Genomic DNA, 9,591 nt, shown 5'->3' on the forward strand with positions numbered 1-9,591 from the left:
TACTGGAAGTACTAAATGCTTTCTGAGTTTTTATGACATTGCCATGGACATATAAAGAGAAGAATGGTGATTCTGGGGTCCAGGTCTCACAGATTACTGTACCACAACACCACTTTATAAATTTATTTCCTGATATAGGTTTTACTGCAGTAAGTGGTAATCTATATCCACATCAAGCCTCTCTTTGTTGTTTGTTTTTTACAAACATGTAAGTATGCGGAAGCTAATAGCACTCTGCCAGCTGTTTTATGGGAACTCCAAACTTTTGTACAGCTCTGGAAAAAAGTTGACAGGGAAACACAGGGAAAGTATAGCATTTTTGACCATGATCTAACCTGTGGTTTGTTTCTCCTTCTCCTGCTGTCCTCGGTACATACAAAATGAAACAAACAAAGTAATAGAGGCCATGTAAAGATGCTTGAAGGATGCACTGGAGAGGATGGGTGGTGGTGACCATAACAAGAGTAACAGCTGGTGGTAATTATACTTATCGAATGCATGAAAGATTGGCTCAAATTTCTTGGAAGTAGTTTTGAAAACAAAATATTTGTAAAAACATTAGAAATGATGGACCAGGTAAGGAATGTATGTAGGGGCATGTAGGTAAACACTCACACGACTGAGACTGAAAGTTCATTGTAGACCTTTGAAACTGATATTGACAAACTAGTTACACCACAAGGCTCATTTAGTTGCTGCACTGGAGCTTGTTATCCCATCAGACAGTCTTTAAAGTTCAAGCTTCACTTTCATTCTCAATTTTTAAGCAAAGATAGATGAGAAGTCCTTAACTCTCAAAAAAAGAAGAAGAAGAACTGACAACTGTGGATAAACTATCTGCTGATGTTAAAGATTATCCAATATTATGAGCAACTAAATGGAACTTGTGGTGAGATTGTTTTGTCAACAATGAGCAGGGGTCAGACTGACACACATCATTCTCTACACCACAGACTTCTTTTCTTGGCCCACAGATTCACTTCCTACTAATTCCTCTGAACACAGTTAAGTAGCTCTTGAAAAATCCTGCTAACAGACAAATATGAACAGCCATAAACCTAATGTCTTTGATGAAGGTAGCATGTGCTGTCAGTGAAAATTTTCCTGATACTGTAGCTTCATTATCAACATCTTTACAACCTGCTAAATATGTTATTTAAAAACATTTCTTCACCATGTTAATAGAAAACATGATTCAATCTGCATTATGTTTCCTTCAGACAATATTTGCTGTTACAAATAAGTGGTATATAAATGAATTTCCTACAGTGTGGATAAAGGACAGCTGTTTCTATCTGTCAAAATCCTCTCCCTAAAGTCAGCTCAAACATTACAGTCAGGAAACACTACAGAGAACACAGAACATGACTAAAATATATAGCACTGCCTGTGAACTGAGAGACAGCAAAGGGAACGCGACAGAGAACGCTCCCGTCCCAGTGGGCGTGGAGATGCTTATTATACTTTAACAGAGAGGCTACACATCTTATTTGGCAGCTTTCATGACAACCTTTTCCACCTATTGATTTTGGAAAGAAAGTGATGCGATAAACTGTGTGAGCAGAAAGACAAAAACAGCCCTGCTCAGACCCGTGATAGATGAGAGGAGAGGAATCTGGAGAGAAAGCTACAGTCAGCCCAGTCATTTAGACAAGATTAATAATGCATCACGTTCCTATCTAGAGCAGGAAGAGACCACACATACACACACACACACACACACACGCACACACTTTAGGTATAGTGCAGTCTACTGTATCAAATCAGAGAAGAAGTAAGGCTGCACTCTGATATAGCAGCATCATCAAATATGAGCGATCAGCTGGTTTTCAAAGATCATGTCATATTTTCCATGTTCATCATAAATCCTCTGTTTGACATATTTTATTGTGTTTTCTCGTCACACATTCATTTCAATAAAATGTTGACATTTAATTTGCTGGGACTTAACACTTCCTCGAGAGAGCAATCCGTCACGCTGCTTTCATATTTGTCAGAGTTCTGCTGTTCTTGTATGTGAATACAGGTGTAAAGGCAGTTATTTTAAAGGCCTGTGCTGCATTAGTGTTAATGCTGACACACAGTTCAGTGTGATGAATTATTGACCTCAATCAAAACCCAGTCTCTGCAAATTGTTTTCCATACTGCACGGAAATTAAGGACAACCAGCGAATGCTTGGAAGGAAGTAAAACCTGAATAAATAAAAGAACATGTTGTGCTTCACTGCTCAGCAATAATGTGAAGTATATTGTATGTAATATACTGTATAGGGTAAAGCATGAAGAAAACACTAGTATTGTCTTTTACAGAGCGGTTAGGTGCCAATTTGAGACGCAAGAAAAATGACAGAATTTGTTTCTTTATAAAAATTCCTTACAGGACATATAGTCCTTTGACTGACTGATGGCTCTGTGAATTATGACTCGGCTGTCAGGGGCAACAGATGAGTCGACAAAGCACAAATTCACCCTAACCCTAACAGTTTTGTGCCAAACTGTAACTGCACTAACAAAAGTGGTGACGCACAGTCATTTCTAAATAATTTGTGCCAATCCATCAAAAAGATGTGAACATTTTTAACTCAGAACTGTACAATATGTGCCAACAGACACTGCCATAGCTTGAGGCCCATATGGGGTCTTTTTGAAGGGCTTTGGAGGTAACAAAGTTTTGCGAATTCTATTGACGTTTTGACACATTATCCTTTCTTTTAATGTAATTTTCACCACGTCACCACGCTGACAGATGTACACTACCAGTGATTTTACTGTCATTAGGAGCTCACAGCTCAGAGACCAAAGCCCAGCTTGTTTTTCTGCTAAATGTTTGCCTGTTGATGTGATGTCCATGCTACACAGCAGATGAGACAAAAGTAACAAAGCTCCTTATCCCACAGTACAATTTCTCATGCTATTAAGTGGAGAACACATATTGCAAGAAAAAGAATGTAACATGAGATGTGTGTGTACGTTTGTTTGTGTGCATTGATTACATAATGCTGTTGGCAAGCAATCCCTGCTAAATAGGAGCGCTCGTGCTTCCTGCTTGTTATCATCATGTTCATGTCAGTATTTACTTTGTACCTTAACAGGGACTCTAAACTCCTCGTCCTCGTAATATTTTTTTCAACTCAACTGTTCTGTACTCTACATTAAGTACAATCTGTGCAGATTAGATGGTGATCTACTATTGGAGCAAAGGTTTTGATGTCTGAGATGTTTGTGCTCCAAACAGCAGATTATTTATCCTACTCAGTCTACCACTTAAAACAACACTAACATGGTATGGTATTTAAAATGCTGACTTATTTAAGCCATAGAACAAAATCAAAACTTTTAGAATATTTGGCTATGCTCCATCTTAAAATAAATCAAATCCCAAAATAAATTTTTGCATTATAATTTATCATTTTGGTAAAGATGTTTCCATTACACCCAGAACACACCACAGCTTTTGCAAAGCAAACCAAGTCAAATACAATAAAAAACAAGTCAAACTGCATCAAAAAATGAGTTCTCTTACCAAAACTGAAGTTTAAGTCCAATCGATGGCGTCCCGACCTCATACCAAATCTACCTTAAAATCCATCTGCAGTAATTCTCGTCTGAAGTTTCCACACTGTATATGTAAAGAGCATCAACACACAGGACTGAGGGATTAGAGCAGGATAGTGCCAGCCTCTTTCTATCGCTCTCTCTCTCTCCCTCCCTCCCTCTCTCTCTGCAGCACTCCTCCCTGCTGCCACCCACTCACCACATGCACAATGGTACAGTCCACCTCTGTACTGTGGTACGTGCAAGAACGTGCCATTTGGCTGGCTGGTGGGGAGACAAGTAGTCACGGTGGGGATGAGGGTGGGGGTGGGCGTGGAGGGGGATTGAAAGAGACATATGGGTGGCCGGTGGGAGGGGGATGGATGGAAGGAAGGAGGCTGGAAGGGAGGGACGGATAGATGAGGAGGTGGAGTGGGGGAGTGACAGATGTGTTGACTTAGAGAGCAGCGATGCCTGATGAGATGCTTTCTCTGCAATGATGGAAAAGTCCCGCAGTGTTACATAGATACTGACAAAATATTGACCCTTTGTCTGCATGTGTGCTTATTTTAGATGTGAGAGAGAATGATAGGCACCTTTTCCTCAAACACCTTGACAAATGAAGTTGTCAGGTCAAAAACTTGACCCCCCATCAGCCCTCCCAGTCCCAGCCCCCTCCATCCCAGCCCCTCCCGTCTGTCTCTCTTATGAGTAAATCATAAGCACATTCTTTTTTTGTGTAGCTCACAGACACCCCCTTCAGATTTGCATCACATTCACGTTAGAGTCAGAGTTCAAGACTCCGCCTCGACTGTCTGAAACACTGAATATCACAAAGGTCATCTGCAAATTTCAAACAGCATGTCAGTGTGACAGTAACGTGGCACACCCGGCTCCCCATATTATTGACAGTGTATCTGCATATTTTAGAGGCATTGTAGTTGGAGATAAAATTGCACCAGCTTGCAGCATCTGCAAGCATATTCACTGTATTGCATGAATAATACCAATAAAAATAATTGTGGTATACCATCACTGTATGCTTGACTAGAATGATCAGAGGCTTCTGGATATGAAATAAGGAGGAGGAACGGTTAGACTGATGATAATATTTAATGCAGACTCGGGAGATTGTGATCAAATAGAAAAGGCACAATTTAGATAACAGAAAATAAATAAATAAACAAATAAAATTAAGCCATATGACCAAATAAAATTACACGGACTCTGTATAATCTTTGCCTGTGTTATAGTTTTGAATCCAATTATTTAAAGGATTTCTCTTAATAACGTTCGGTGCACCTCAGCCTTTAACTTAGTGATTTGGATCCAATGAGGTAAACATTAAGACAGAATAAGCATCAATATAAATGTCCTTCCTTTCCTCTCACTTTCATCATAACCATTTGGATGAATGAGTAAACAACAAACTCAGCATTAAATCAACAGCCAAAAGCTAACGTTTTTCATTTGATCGCCTGTCAGTGGCGTCAGGGGAGACTCCAGATGAGAAAGTGAGAAAGGAGGTGAACACGACTAAATCGAACATGAATAAAACTTGTATATGTTGTAATAGATTACCTCTTCTCTGAAGACTAGATTTTAGTTGCCAGTTGTGGTTGTTTAACAATGACAACAACAACTCTCAAGATGTCACACTACTTCACAACATCATCAAACTACTGTATGTCTTTTGTTTTCATTGTTTTGACAAACCCCTGGAGGCAGACATGACATCCTGTGCTTTTAAGGGCTCGTTATGAATGAAAATGGGAGTGACCACAACACAATTAGTAGTGTCTCTGTTCATTCACCAGCACAGGGGACAAGGACCTGGCCCATTAAGTCAGTCAAGGTTCAAGTCAAAGTCAGAAGGGGATGGGAATGTGCTGAGAAACTATGAGACATCTGTTAGAAGAATGCTTCTGAACTTAGAACAGCAAAGCAAAGACGGTGAACCAAGAGCAGATTGTGGGGGGCTACAAGGTTCACTGAACGCCTTCCAGACAGGAAGTACAACAACTACAGAGAGGGGTGTCAAGACTGTGCGGCTCTCTTAGTTGTGTCTGTGACTGCAGCAGCTGTGGCATTTATATTGTTTATACATCTCTATGTTGTCTGCTTTGGTGATGTTTTATTCTGCTGGAGTGGTAGTTATTAAATTTTGTACCCTAATAGTTCACAGCTCTTTTCATTTCCTGGTCATTTGTGTTTCATTGTTCAAGTTTTGTCCTCTTTTCTGTTTAATTCTAGTGAGGTTATACAGAGGAAGGCAGTTGTATATTTGTAATTGATAATCAGTGCTATGCTCAGGCTGCACAATATGTGGATACATATGAAACTTTGAAAATTTATTGGGCTCTGTGGCATGATGTTGTTCCACTAGTATTGTTGAATTGACATTTAATGCAGTTGTAGATTAAAAGGCTTCTTTAATTTAACAATGACATCATATATCACCAGATCCTTCTCCTTTCCTTTATGTAAGTACATTATAGGCATGCATTTCCACTTCTACTTGACCAACGACATTATGTACAAAAGTTGTTCTTTATCATATTGTATGATGGGTCTCACTTGGGCACTGTACATGTTGCAAAAAAGAGAAAATAATTGTCAAAATAAAATAAGATGAAAACAAAGTTGAGGATGAGCTTAAGAGACGGTAACTGTCCCGGGCACCAGGTCTGTGTGTGTGAATGTACTTGTATAGATATCTTTGTGAGAATCACTTTGAGTTTTAGATATTGATTTTTTTTGAAAGTGAGGACATTTTGGCCGATCCTCACTTTTGGACAGATCCTCAAAGGGCTGTTTGAAGGATCAGGTTTGCTTTTAAGGGTTAGGTGAGAATTAGGTTTAGGTGAGAGTGAGGATTGGGAATTTAATGTTAAGATTAGAGTAAAGGGGTAGCGAGTGCATTATGTCAATGAGCGTCCTTGCAAGGATAAAAGTACAAATGGTTGTGTGTGTGTGTGTGTGTGTGTGTGTGTACAGCACCAGAGGCAGATCAAATGGAGCACCCATTGTGTGCTCATTAGAATCTCTAGCTGGGAGGGAAACAGCCAAGTCATGCACTCATATGCACTTTCATTTGGGTGAAAATCTTACTGCATTTGGTACTTTTACTTTAATACTTAAGACATTTCCTGATTATACTTTTACTTGTAACAGAGTAGTTTAACAGTGTGGCATTAGTACTTTTATTTAAGTAAAAGATCTGAATATTTCCTCCACCACTGTTTAGAATAAACAGCTAACAGATGCAGCACATTTTCTATCATTAAATCTGAAACTTGTGTGGAAATAATATTACAGCAGGATAAATATGATCCATAGGATTGGGTACAATAAAATCTGCAATAAGCTCAGCTGCCGGTGACTCGGTCAAAAACTGCAGACACGCATAGGCTAACAACCACTTCATCAACATGTTATTAATGATGTGTTATGTTTCAGATACTATAGATATCCATCCTGCTTTACCCACCAGGACCCAATCAAATCCTACATTTTACCATATGAAACTGGGCTCTAAAATAGAAAAACTAGGATGACAAAGGTCCATCACTCTATATTTGGTCACAGACAACCCCCTCAGATATATACACATGGTTTAGACCATCTGGCCTTAATCCCCTTCACTTCCATCAGAGTAACACCAGTTGGTTTGGTAGGTGGGCTTCGTATGATCTGCGGTCAGTAGATCAGGAGTAGAAAGCAATATATGTCCACAAACACGCACACTCATTCAGATGGGGAAGATCCTTAATCCCAGTGGCACACTTTGGCAGTGTGGTGTAAAGCTGATGGTAAAGGATTACATCAGACACAATCAGTCAGCCAGTCAACCAGGCAGTCAGCCTGCACCAGGAGATACACTTCACAATTAAAAACCTCACTTCAATATGAGAAAGAGTCTACGCTGATTTACATAACATACTGGATCAACAATATATACCAACAAAGATACAGGCACATGCTGTCTTGCAGTGTCATGGATTTAGAATTTAGATCTCTCACGCACAACTGAGCCTTAGACCAGTTAGACCTGTTATCATTATGCCACCGTGGTTCATTTTTATGGCTAAAACGTGAATAAAGCCGAACACAGCGCTGTAGTTGGAACGATACAGCACAGAAATATAGTCACAGTGTGCTTGCCTAGACAGTTTTCCATTTTCAGCAGCCGGCAGTGCAAACTGAGCTGACGCAATACTTTGCTCAAACCCATTAGGTCCAGGTCGGGTTCTTGGCCAGTTTTCTCAGGTTGAATCCAAAAAGTATCTTGTCATTAGATGCAGTAATGCAGTGGGACACTTTACGGAGCTTCAGACAGCTCAACTGCAACACTTCTCACACACAGTTAATAATTACCCCGTATCTTACAGGTTATCCAATCTCTGTGCTTCCCTATGTTCTTTAATGTGTTCTTAAGCCACAGCTATCATACTAAATGATCTACATTGATAACCTTATGCCTCCCCAGAGAATTTGGCAAAACTGCAACAGCATGCTATATGTCATTCGGAAGCACTGTCTTCATATCATGTCATTTAAAAAATGTTTCCTGAAGAATAAACTGTTTAAAATGGTCAGACTCCCAAAAATTTGAGCCAGTGCTGGGATTCACAGCAATCCTCTGCTGCATATAAAATTGATTTTTATTTTACTCATTCGCTCCATGGGAACTGAAATGTTTGGAGGTATTGTCATTATCATGCTATAAAAGCTGTAGAAAAAAGAACTCTGATTTTAACAAGATTCAGGATGGATGACTCTGCAAATTACTATCTAAGAGGGATCCAGAAGGTTGGCATTTCTGAGATTGATCTGCCTGCTCTGGCACAACAGAGCAAATTAGATTGGATTAGATTGTACTCGACTGCCAAATTGTAGTGCCTGTCTACAGTCTGAGTAGACAAAAGCAAATACTAATTACTGAAAAGGATTTTGATTAATATATGGCCCCATTCTGGCATCTCATTAAAGCACACACATAGATACAATTTGTGATGAAATGTTGACCCAGCTTGCTTACTTATGAAAAAAAATGAAAACCAACTTTGCTTTCATTTGATCTTTTCAGTTTGCTTTGAGATATATTTCTTGCAGTTTAATTGCTTCATCAAGTAATTTGTAATTGTATGAAGTAGTATGAACCACGTGATGCCCACCCTAACCCTGACGCTGCTGAAAAAAGCTCATAGCATCACTCCCCATCACATTATCTACATTCCACTACAGGGAAGAGCTCTTCTACAGGGATGGACCCCAACTTGGAGCTCGATACAGTCAGGACCCATCGGGTTTGGGTTTGCTTTAAGCCATTTGGCTGAGGTTGGGTTTGGTTCTTCTCAAAGACACTTTATAGAGACATTTTCTTCTTTCTCCCTCTGACTCTACCAATCATCTGCATGTATGTATCAGGTGTTGCAGGTCGATATGAAATTCTCCATGGAAAGAGCCAAAGAGGCTGCTCATCCCTCCTCACTGCAGAGAGACTTGCCATACTGGAGTTACCCATTCCTGATTACACTCCTTTTGCATAACTTATTAGAAGTACAGTTAGCTTTATATTTGGCTTTATGTTACAGTTATGTTTGTAATAATAATGCTATTGCTACTATAGCCTCTGCACAACCTAGTCTCTATGGCAGCATTAGCTAGTCAAAAAAAAAATAAAAATCTTTCTTGATGAACAAAGCTCACTAACTGACTGTTTTCAAATGAACCACTACAGTCATACATTAAAGCGTGTGTGTTGCACTATTACTCAACATCTGTGAGCCCTGCCATCCTCCAAGTGAAATAACCAGTTAATGAGGTTGTCTGTAGGGAGTGAGGGGAGTGGAGGAGGAGCAGGCAGCTCTCCTTCCCTCCTCACTGCTCCTCTGTGGGTACAGAAATAGACAAGATTCGTGCTTTGTCAAATAGAAAATTCTCCTTAAATCAGATGTGTGTGTGTGTGTGTGTCTGAGACATTGATGGATATTCCCATAGTTTTAAGACACCCTATCAGCCACATCAAATCTCTCTTAGCTGAACGCCCATCAG

At 39.7% G+C, this 9,591-nt stretch overlaps 1 protein-coding gene across 2 annotated transcripts in view; it reads right to left on the reverse strand.

Annotated features, from left to right (window-relative positions):
* LOC143322598 (synaptic vesicle glycoprotein 2B-like) overlaps positions 1-3,705 on the reverse strand; it is a 38,090-nt gene extending 34,385 nt beyond the window's left edge. Inside the window, exon 1 of one of the 2 annotated variants that reach the window (XM_076733885.1) lies at positions 3,524-3,705. The gene's annotated coding sequence lies outside the window, so the exon portion shown is untranslated. The remainder of the gene's footprint in view (positions 1-3,523) is intronic. The other variant, XM_076733886.1, reaches the window with a different exon arrangement.
* Positions 3,706-9,591: the final 5,886 nt, after the last annotated feature.

This window comes from Chaetodon auriga, chromosome 6 (genome assembly GCF_051107435.1).
Source record: "Chaetodon auriga isolate fChaAug3 chromosome 6, fChaAug3.hap1, whole genome shotgun sequence".
Lineage (NCBI taxonomy): Eukaryota > Metazoa > Chordata > Actinopteri > Chaetodontiformes > Chaetodontidae > Chaetodon > Chaetodon auriga.